The 9,372-nt window shown below is 34.0% G+C and overlaps 1 pseudogene; it reads left to right on the top strand.

Moving 5' to 3' along the window:
- Positions 1–4,553: 4,553 nt before the first annotated feature.
- Positions 4,554–5,623, top strand: LOC149234810 (glutathione S-transferase DHAR3, chloroplastic pseudogene; annotated as a pseudogene).
- The last annotated feature ends 3,749 nt before the right edge of the window (positions 5,624–9,372 follow it).

Genomic DNA, 9,372 nt, shown 5'->3' with positions numbered 1-9,372 from the left:
GTAGAGCACAACAGTACCAAACATCTTTAGTAGTATTTTCACCTTTGGCATAAGATAAAAATAAGTGATCTGGAGGATATTCACCATTTTCTTGAGCATAATTACCATTTTTACCTTATTTCAATCTGCATTCTCTTTCAACGTGACAATACCTATTACAATGGTAACATTTAACATTTCTCTTATCAAATCTACCTCCACCTCTTCCTCTGAAACTACCTCTTCCACTTGAGCCACCTCTTCCTCTACCTCTTGAATAATTTTGGCTTTGCCATTTACTTTGACCTTGATGGCTTTTGGTACTGCTGCTACTTGCATCTTCATTCTTTGTAATTTGTAATTTAGAGGAAAAAGCTTTCTCTACAGCTTCAAAACATTCCTTCAATCTTTCTTCATGAGACATCAAAGATCCAACCAATTCATCAAACTGTAGTTTTGTCAAATCCTTACTTTCTTCCATGATTATTGCAACATGATTCCATCTATGTGTTAAAGATCTCAATACTTTTTAAATTAAAACTTCATTACTTACAGCTTCTCCAAGTGTAGCCATTTTATTGACCACATCTTTGACTCTCACATAATAGGCACTAATACTTCCAGCTTCTTGCATCTTCGAATTCTCGAACTCTCCCTTCAATGTCTGAAGCTTGACCACCTTAACTTGATCACTACCTTGGTAAGCTTCTTGTAGAGTCTCCCAAGCATCTTTGGCAGTTTTTGCTCCTGATATTCTTGGAAATAAGCTCTTATTAAGAGCTATCTGAATGTGAAACAAAGCTTGAGCATTCTTCTTCCTTGCTTCCTTTCTTGCTGTTCTTTCATTAGCTGTAAGAGCATTCCAATCAGCTGGATCCTCATATCCTTATTCAACAATCTCCGACAAATCTTTTCCAATAAAAAAGGTTAGCATCTTAATGCACCAATAATCATAATCATTGCCATCAAATTCTGGAACTAGCATCTGGTTAGAATTCGACATGATTAACTTTGGCAAAATTCTAACAATACAACTTTAACCCAAAATAATTTTACCTGCTTCGATACCACTTGTAGAATATGAAATGAATTATTTCAAGCCAATTGAGAAGCCAACAGTACTATGAAGAAAATACATATAAAAAAAAATAAAACAATTAAGAAACATAGTTACTGTGTGAGGTAAAAAATGATGCAAATCTCATATATTAATTCAACTATTAACTACATTCTTATATAGTAAAACTATTACTAAAATCTACTATGAAACAAATCTACTCACATCAAAGCTAATTTCTAGCACTACTACAGCTAACGATTTGTTGCCTTAATTTTGCACAGAACACTAAATAGAAATTTACATAACTAATTAAGCATTATTCCCAACATATTTAGGGTAAATATTGAATTTTTAAAATATAATAATTATTAATATAAGTTATTACTTTAACTTATATAATTAAATCTATGTTAATTTGTAATTTTTATTTATATTATAAACGGAGGTTGTGGCTTTATATATATTGAAAATTTCAAAATCATGAAACATTACATCTATATATTTCTTATCTATGTACAAGTCAGCAAATATATTATTTTCAAAATTTAGGTAAAATAATATCATCAAAATTTGTATAAAAATGATCAAAATCTTACAATAGAAAGGTTTTTTTTGGACTCCACTTTCTATCTACAATTTCTCTAATTATTGCTTCCACTTCTTCGAAAGAGATTTATTCAAGAATAGCCTCATTTTTTTCTAGTGTTACCAAGGAAGGGATGTGCTTAATAATTTGTTTGATCACCTATTGTCTGCTCGGAATGGGTTCTAAGAATTGTTAGGAATAATGAGAGGGGCAGGGTGAATCAATATTTCTTACTAATTCAACTTTAATTGTTTTCAATATTTTTACTCCCTAAGCAAGTTCTTTGGCCACCATTGGAAGGAAGCTACCACTCCCTTACTAAAGGCTCCATCCCTCAGATCCTTTATGGACCTAATTTCAAAATATTTCACATTGGATTAATCTAATTCAAAACCCAAACACTATAGGACACATTTCATACAATTTTCAAACTAGACCCACATATAAGACTATGCTCAATTACTAAAAACAAATCTTACCATACAATCTCCTCTGCACAACTGACGAAAAAAATCTCTCTGCAATAACCAAGTCATCAATATTCAATTGATCAAAAGTCTCTGCTGACAAGTCATACTCAAGCCCACTACAGGATAAATTTCCACAAACGATTGATCTGAAATGACCATATACTAAATATTGACGTAGAATTAATTAACCATTAGTGATTTGAATGATAATCGAAAGCATGAAAAATGAGGAAAAATGTTGGAGTAGAACACTTTATGACAACTGATAAACCATAATTAAGATGCAAAAAAGAAGTGTAAACAATGAATACATAGATATACCAGACAACAAGATTGATTACGGAGTTCATCACTCATAGACTACATCTCTAGGTCCGCTTTCAAGGTGGGTGACCGTTTTTATTAGGAATGAGAAGAAGAAATCGATTACACAGTGATTTGGACAGACTAGACTTGCACACAGGCATTTCTGGCCTCTCTCATCAAAAATATCTCTGAACTATCTTTCCAACACCAGTTACGGTTTCCAAATCCGCCTATAGATGCTCCCGAAACACTAAAAACAAAATCACCTTTATCCCTCCAGAACTTGCATACAAAAGCTGAAAACCACTCTTAATCCTCACTAACTCTTCAAAAGGCTGCAAATGCTCCTTTATAAAGTGGTTAGATGCATTATAACCACACTTACTCAGTTTGGCATGAATGTGTTCACTTGAAGGGTTGGATTACGGTTGATTTTTCCACCTAGGGTTTATGTCATGGTCCTCGTATTAATTGATAGCCAAATTTAATAACAAAACCCAAATAAAACATTATATTAAGGCCAAAATTGTTAGTTGTTAGCTACCCAGGAGGAGGGTGATGACACCGTATGTGAAAACCTGTTTGAAGATCGATTATATCGACGGTTTTGGGTCCCCGCAATTCTGGTCTGCAGTGACAGTTGTCATGTGACCACATTCTCCTTCGGTGGTTGTAGCAATGGTAGGATAACTCCTAACCTCGGTGGCCTTTCAACATTGTTTCACATCACTAACAACCCATTGTGGTTCTGACGTTGTCAATTCCCCGCATAGTTATCATTGCCCTCTCATGGTTTCTATGCATTGTTCACATGGTGGCGGTCCCCCGATACGGTCATGTCTATGGTTGTGACCAGCAAATTATGAAACCTGACGGATAACCTATAACCATTCAAATGCACCTTGCTCCAATGTAGTTTGGGTATGGTTAGGGTTGTGTATTATATTTTACAATGTTTTACATAGTTAAACAAGGAAGAGGGGTGTATAAACGGTTTAGGACTTACGTTTTAGATCTTTAGGCTTTGTTTAATGTATTTAATAAATAGTTTTTGGTTAGGACTAGGGTTTTAGCATAGGATGAATGTATGGTTTATGGTTTCAAAAGGTGCATTAGGATTTAGGCATTAGGTTTATCTGCTAGTGTGATCAATATTCTCCATCGTCACATTTTCCTTAAACTGTGAGTAATTGGTGGTCTAAAGCCTTGTACTTTGGGGGTGTTCACCCATGTCTAGGGTTAAGCATAGTCGAAGTGGTTATCTGGCTTGAATATGCATCATTTCTCTCATTAATCCACCATTTTCCAATATTGTTGTTGAGTTTGTAATGTTCCCGAGCATCTCTAAGATACAACCTAGGAGAGTTTCTTGGGGTGATAACAATACCAGCATTGTTAGACCAATAACTCCAACTCTATTCTCCCCTCCATGGTCAACTAAATATATGAATGTAGCGACATTAAAACCATACAGTCTAATCCTTAGCTAGTTACTATAGAGTCTAATCCTCATGTTTGGGGCTTTGTGGACCAGGCTACTAGCTTTGGTAATGCTATAATCCATGGTGTTTAACATAATAGATATATGAATGTAGCGACATTAAAGCCATATAGTCTAACCCTCATGTTTTTGGCTTTGTGAACCAGGCTATTAGCTTTGGTAATGATGTAATCCATGGTGTTTAACATAATTGTCCGATAGGCCTTCTTTTGAATCAGTCGATCGTCTACCCTTTCAATGTCCGTCTCACATTTGTGCACAAATTTTTAAGCCACTCTCCACTTGACATCTATGCCCACTATTTAAGCTGAGGTTCTAAGAGAGTCCATTTGAATGTTTTGTAGACTTTATTTCACTGTGCATAAAATTTATAGTGCAAGATTGGATTTGTTGCCAACATTCTTGCGAGCTGCATTACAGCGCATACGAGGGTATCTCAGAGACAAACTTGTTGACACGTCTCTAGAAGGAACCCAGAGTTTCTTATTTTAGCATTTATGTGATGGGGATTAGATTGCATAATGAATTCATTCGTTATTTGCATTTCATATGTGGGGATTTGTAGTGCAGAGTAATCTTCCACTAATGAGTGTCATAAAAATGGGGAGGATGGAAACCTATGAGAGTGAGGTCTATTTATATAAGTCAACTATGGCTATGATATCCATGCTTAGTGTAGCTTCCACTTCGTCTATCATTGTAGCAAAAAATCTGCGTTGTGACTCTCTGGAATCACTGGTGTTGTATTGTAGAGCCTTTAATTGTGGTCTTGGGTACCCATTTGTTTGGCAAGAAAGGGGTTAGATCCAAGGTATTGCTTCACAGGAGGAAGAATGGCAATACATGAATTGTGAGCATCGCTGAAGCACTGGAAGTCTGTGTTAAGGCCGCCGCAGGTGCACCTGACAAGCTTGGGGACTGTAAATAACTTTTCCTGTCATGTTCCCCTGTTTTAGCAGAACTATTCAATCTTGCATTTCGTTTTTTCTACAGTTTTTATTTCATCTTTATTTGTCAAACAATTTGTGGTGTATTGATGCATTTCAGGCATTTTAATGTATGAAGTAAAGCACAATGTATTGAACACATCTTTTCATAGGTCCCTTGGGGACTGTAAGTAATTTTCCTGTCACTTTTCCCCTTTTTTAGCAGAACAATTCAATGTTGCATTTCCTGGCTTTTATTTCATCTTTATTTGTCAAACAATTTGTCATGTATTAGTGCATTTCAAGCATTTTAATGTATGAAGTAAAGCTTAATGTATTGAATACATCTTTGAGCATGTCCCTTTAGCCATAGGGTTTTGCTTACTCTCGACGAAAAATAGGTTCTATGCAACATGAAGTTCATTGATACTAGTAACAAACCTCACTCGTAATTTTATGGTTCCAAATCCCATATATTATTTTTCATTTTCATTATAGGCCATTTCTTTATGGCTATCGTTAAAACCAATTACGAGTGTGAGTCTGTGCCTATGTTTATATGGGAAGTTAGGGGTAGCTAAGTTGAAGATGTTGGTGCACAGGTTTTTGCAGATGAACCTTGAAGGAAAAGTTCCTGTCATCAAGATTGATTATAAGTGGATTCCAAAATCCAATGTTATAACCCATATATTGGAGGAAAAGTACCCAAAACCACCTTCGGTAACCCCACCTCAGAAGGAAACTGTGTATGTATTCTCAACTCTTTTCAATGTTACATTTTTCCATAATATATAAGTTAATGTTGGAATTATAGATCTATTTCTTCAGAAGTGAAAAAGACGTCACAAACCAATCAGAAAACAACCCAAAAAATCTGTGTACTATATATTTCTCCATAAAACAACCCAAAAATCTGCATCCATGCATCAAAATATGGTTCCAGATTCCATAGCTGTAGATAGAGTATTATTGTGGGTAAGATCACTACAACATGATCAATATAACAACCAAGAAATGAAGCAAATCCGCTCTAATGATTTTTATACACAACATTTATTGGGGAGGACCAACAACTGCATCCTTTCATATAACTCTTGCATATTAATTTCTCCCAAGTTTGCTGAAATTGCATCTGCTCCATCTGGTTTTCTTCTTTCTACTGTTTTTCTCACTGGTTTCTCCTTTGGGATACTTGCAAGTTAGAAGATGTATCGTCATCTATGATAGAATGATAATTGCTCCCAACTGCTCCTTGAACTCTGAGTCTGCAATTTGTTTATTTTTTTTACTTTATCCGTCATCTATGATAAACTGATTAATTGCTACAAACTGCTCCTTGAATTTTGGGTTGGAAATTTGTCAATATTTTTTGGCAGCATAACCCACTCTTCATGCCACTCGAAGCTGGATATTCATATGATATATGGATTTAATTCAATCTGCCATTCTCCTTATCAAACTGTTACTGACAAAGATGTTCATGGAACTCACTACCCATCTTTATAGACTATCTATTCGTTGTTGCATGAATTACTACCATCAAGATTTCCTCACCTTGGTTTCTTTCATAATGCCTTTCCACATAATTTTTATGTTCAGAGGTAGGCATAGAGTGTCAGCAACTCTTCATCTATTATTTTTCAATAGCCATTTCAAATCTTAACAGTTCCCTCTATTATTCCTCAATAACCATTTCAAATTTTAGCAGTTGGCCTGTAAGGATAGCTGCTTCTAAACAAAGAATCATTTTTCCCCATAGCATTTATTTAGGAGGGCTAAAATATTAGTCCTTGCATATACACCCTTTTGTATTAATGTCTACCAAATCTCGAGAAAAATATTTCTACTTCGTCTTGGTTTGTAACTACTACTATTGTTCCCACCATATGTTTTTTTTGGATATTTGTAGCTTCAAAGATGCATCTTCCTATATGATAGATTTATTAATTGCTCCAAACTACTCCTTAAAATTCCAGATTGGGTAATTTGTCATCATATTTTTCCTTCACTATGGTTAAAGGATTTATTCTTCAGCATACCCATATTATTTATGTTACTTGAAGGTATAGATCTTATGATAAATCCCTGATTCACTCTTCTATTAAATTTCTTTCAACATACGTTGCCAGAATAGGCAGCAGAGTGGGAGCATCATTTACCAAAAAACCTCATAAGTAGAGTGTCAAACGAGAATCTATTTTACATTTATGTGTATTTATGTAATATATTGCATTTGCATTCAAAAGAGGCATGTAGAATACTAAACTAGTTACCCGAGGGCAACCACCTTGAAGCCATCGCTTGTATGCATAAGACCACAACACATAAGACTAAAGAGTTATACACCACTAAAATTTAAATTTGTCAATATATATGGCATACATATTTACAAATTCATTCCTCATATTATCTTAACAATTTAAAAAATCTATCGACTTATCTTTGCACCTTTTGGGGCAATTCCTAGTAGACGAGATTGATGATACTCAACACTACCAACACTCAAGCGGAATGTAAACTACCAGCCCTTTTGAATGAAGATTCATTATGCTCAACCTCTCTTCATTGAACTCATTTTCTCATGCTTCCCAACTCATTATTTTAATAAGTAATGGCATTTGTGGGAGAGTTCTCTCTGTGATTTACTGCAATAGCGACAGTACCATCCAGTTGAGTAGTCCATTTGGAAGGAGGACAATTATTATGTTTTGAACCAACTTGCCTCTTCTCTGTTTGATGTTTTCTAGTTTAATCACCACTTGATCTCATGTCATTTGGCTAGGTGGAAGACTTCACTTCTCTCTCCCCTATCTCCTCATTTATGGAAATTCCCATATGATTGTTGAGTATTAATGTTGATTGAGATTCTGCAAGTTTTAGTGAGAGATTCTATTCACTCTTCTAATAAGATTTTTCAAATACTTCCCATCCCACTATAGAGAAAAATAGGTGATGTAATTTCATTTTAAAAGGGTTTGAAACTTACCTGGTATTTTCACTAGTATTCATGACATTTTTGGGCTATGATTGGGAACAAACAGTGCTACCAACCAAAAATACAGATGGTATCATCATTAAAATTTATGTTTATATTAAAGAGTATATTGATTTTGTTTTTGAGCCATTTTTATATTGAGAGTTTAATAAGTTTGTAGAATTTTAATTTTATTTCAATTATTAATTATTATCAAGATGGTAGGGCTTTTTATTATAAAAAAATAAAATGACTCTACTATTGCATTTGTAGGTGCTCTGGGGAATCGGGCAAGGAAAGGCAAGTGATAATGAAGAAATACTAAGAGTGCACACATTTCTATTTCAAGTACTTACTACATTTATTTTATTTTATTTCAGTAAGTAGCTCTCTTGGAAATGGTTGAGCAATGGTATAAAACTTTCCTTACAGGAATTTATTATTTTATTCTTAATAGGAAGAAGGACGGGTGGTTTGGTGTGCCTCCAAGAAATGATTAACTGCCCAGAAAAAAGCTAGAAATAGCGACTTCTCTACAACTTCAGCTTGCTATGAAGTTGATCATAATAGTTTATTACCCGAATTAGATTCATTGGATATGAAGCTTCCTCGGGAACTATATCACCACCAATTTGGATACCAATTGCAGCAATTCTCGGGCTGCAAACAGGAGATGGAGCCAACTCGAATTGTGAAAGGCAATAGTGGAGAAGATAATTATGTAGGTCACTAATAGATTGAGAATTGGTCTATATCATGTTTCCAGGACCTGTGTCAATTTTTCATCTTCTGTAAAATATTCATGAAGACAAAATTTCCAATCAATTGTAAATTCAAATTCATATACATTATTACAATTCTTTGTTATCAAGGAAGCGAATTCCAATTATACAAGGGTATTGAAATTGTGGTTTAACAACTGGATATGAATTTAATTTCCACCATTTAATGTGATTGAAGCTTTGGATTTCTATGTTAGAGAGTAAACCCTCTTGTAGGATGGAGAAATCTAGAACATTTCTTTTTTGACTCATAATATGTCTTAAAATGAAGTTCCAACTGAGGGTCCTACATGTTCAAATGACATGAATGCATTTTCATAAAATAATAAGTGTGTTGCCTTATTATTTTCAAAGTTGCTTTCGCGAATTGTTTTTTCATTTAGATTAAAAATTAATTTATTGTTAGCATTAAAAATAATGGATTTATTTATTTTTTATTTTGTTGGTATCCATAAACAGCTAAGATTTAAGGTAATTAAAATCATTATTTGGGAACTTTGAATGTTGAAACTAATTTGAAAGAACATTCAAAATGATTTTATTTATTTATTTTTTAAATATTTTTTTATATTGTCTCTAGAGAGACAATAGTTTGAATTATGGACATATAGTCTCTATAGAGACAATATGTTTTTAATCTAAGATGTAAATGTAATTGTCTCTAAAGAGACAAAAATGAAAATTTCTCTACAAAGACAAATGAAATTGTCTCTAGAGAGACAAATGAAATTGTCTCTAGAGAGACAAATGAAATTGTCTCTAGAGAGACAAATGAAATTGTCTCTTAA

This window comes from Pinus tabuliformis, chromosome 8 (genome assembly GCF_031772625.1).
Source record: "Pinus tabuliformis cultivar Carrire ecotype Pingquan chromosome 8, CPIR1, whole genome shotgun sequence".
In the NCBI taxonomy this organism is placed as follows: Eukaryota; Viridiplantae; Streptophyta; class Pinopsida; order Pinales; family Pinaceae; genus Pinus; species Pinus tabuliformis.
The sequence above is the reverse complement of the archived record's forward strand: the minus strand, read 5'-3'. Positions and strand labels throughout refer to the sequence as shown.